Source organism: Photinus pyralis, unplaced genomic scaffold (genome assembly GCF_008802855.1).
Source record: "Photinus pyralis isolate 1611_PpyrPB1 unplaced genomic scaffold, Ppyr1.3 Ppyr1.4_LG8, whole genome shotgun sequence".
NCBI classification, from domain to species: Eukaryota; Metazoa; Arthropoda; class Insecta; order Coleoptera; family Lampyridae; genus Photinus; species Photinus pyralis.
The window spans coordinates 17,900,350-17,902,902 of NW_022170819.1; positions in this window are offsets into that span (position 1 = coordinate 17,900,350).

Below are 2,553 nucleotides of genomic sequence, written 5' to 3' on the forward strand. Positions count from 1 at the left end.
GTTCTGTCTTGGTACAGTAAATCAAAAAGGTAGTAATCATAAAATAACAACAAATAATAGTGCTTTTCAGTAAAAAGTACGTAAGATATGAGCAAATGGAAGGACTAGTGAACAGATATTTTGTAGTATAGGTATATTGAATTGATCTGTAGAATATGCAAATATATACATTTTTTTTAAACTGATATTTTTATCTTTGGTTAAAACCATTATAAGAATTTTATGAATATAAATCCTTTTTTCTTATAATTATACTTCCGAATAGGTCATAAAATAACTTTATGAAAAACACAGTCTGACAGACCAGAACGAGTAAAACTACCATGAAAATCACAGTGCAGTGTGTGAAGATAATTAGGTTACGAAAAGAGTGACAAAAGGATGCCAAGGACACAGGGTTTTTACAATGGTCAATACATAAATAACTTCGTTCTGTATAATATCACCGAATTTAAAAGAAATTTCAAAAAGATGCAATTTGTATTTTGTTAAACATAGGAAAATTTACACATGTACCGCTTCGTAGCGAACATAAACAGAAGTATGTCTGAAAATACATATAACTCTCGCCAGGAAAGATTGCCGGTCAAAGCACACCTTGTGTCGATCTACAATCTAAGTTTTTCTTAAGATGCGAGCGACTTCCGGAATAGGATTGTGCCAATGTTAAACGAAAAGTATTTTTGTTCAACATTGACACGATACTCTCCCGGAAGTCGCTCACATCTTTAGAAAAACTTCGATTGTAGACCGGAATCAAGTGTTCTGTGACCGGCAATCTTTCCTGGCGAGAGGTTTAGCGATAACAACGCGTGCATTTTCGATAAAGGTGTGCATTTTCGAGCGTTAGACCGGATGTAAGAGGGGGGTTTTCGGCAGATGAAACTCACGCCAGCAAGTAATATTTGTGTATGAGGATTTTATTTTCGCATAATTGCGATTTTTCTAAGCTGATTTCGCTAGCGGTCACGTAGTTGCGCTGAAATTTTCAAAGTGCGAGTTACCTGCCAGCTTAGTTTAAAATTGCGATGGTTGTATTAGGCTAATTCGTAACAAGGACGTTCATTTACGAGTGGTAACATTTACGCAAAGGAACATTTTCGAGACTCGGAAGCGCTATTCAAATAGAAACGAGATTAAATAAATTCACATTAAAACTCATTGTGATGAACAGCGAAGGTTTTTCAGATTGCTAACAGTAACGGCTGATTCAAAGCAAGTTTTTCAAAATTGAGTGACCACTTTGGACCTTGTGCGATAAATAAAATTGGGTATACAAATTAATAAAAAACTGTTAGAGAGTATCTTAAACGTTTTCAACAAAAAATTTCCGGAAAAAGTCAGAAATTTTCCACAATTCTTAATTAGACTTTCAGTTCATTGCATCGAAATTGTGTGTACGAACGATCAGTGTCTGACAATGCCTCCTCATATCATGATTATTTTTATGTTGATAAGAGTGTGCGTATATTCCCGAGTGCGATTACTTCAATTTCTTAAAAGGTTATGTTAACATTGATGATGTTTTGCAGATATTTTAATAAACGTCGAGATAAACGTTAAAAACAGTAGACAATGTTAATGGAAAACCATGCATGTGTGTGTGTAATTATATCATAATAGCAGTAAATAGTTCTCTGCATGTTTTACATATTTCATTTGTACATTATTTACAGATGAGCAGCATTTTATCCGTGCTTTATAATTAAAACGTTTACCAGTTCAAAACACGACATAACTGCATTTTCACTCGTTTTATTAACTCACATAACGTGAGCTCGAGGCAAAAAATGCAGCCCATGGAAGACGCGAGAGGTCAGATGTTTAGACTATATGTAAAAGGAAGTAATCCTAAAATTTTATTGTGTATTATATCAGTTATACTACTTTTATTACATTAACTGTTAATATATACGTTAAACCCGCCATATTTCAATTTAGTAGACGAAGTAGCATAATAAGCTCTTACAAAAAATTAAGTTGTCACTTTTGAAAATTACCAGATTTTCAGTTTTAGCAACTTAAGAATAATAAACCCTCACAGTTCAATGAGAGTAAACTCGGGGACCGTATAACGCTCTATACCCAGTTTTTATTTGTATAAAGTAGCGGTCGATTATTTTTAGGAATTTGCACAAGGAATTTTGTTTGAAGTAGTTTTAATATTCCTAAAGGAATCGGCATGTGAAAATTATTTGCATTGTGTTTGTTGACAAGAATCAAATCGAAACAAAGGGTTATTTGTTCCATTGAATAGAACATTGCATTTAATTTCAGTGATACCATTCCTTTGGTTGGATTAACATTTTGTTTAGCATTCAGAGGTGTGTATATTTTAAAAAGGAGAATGTACCAGTAATGGGCCACTTTCACATTTTTTATTTATGTGATAAATCAATGCGGAACATAAAGAAATACCAGTATGCAAAATTTCACAATCCTAAACACACAAATTTTTAAATTATCTAAAGATAAGTTTTTCGCGCGCTTGGAAATCATTTTAAACGCTAGATTTTGCCGGCACATGGTTGTGACGTCACAACTGTGTAAAAG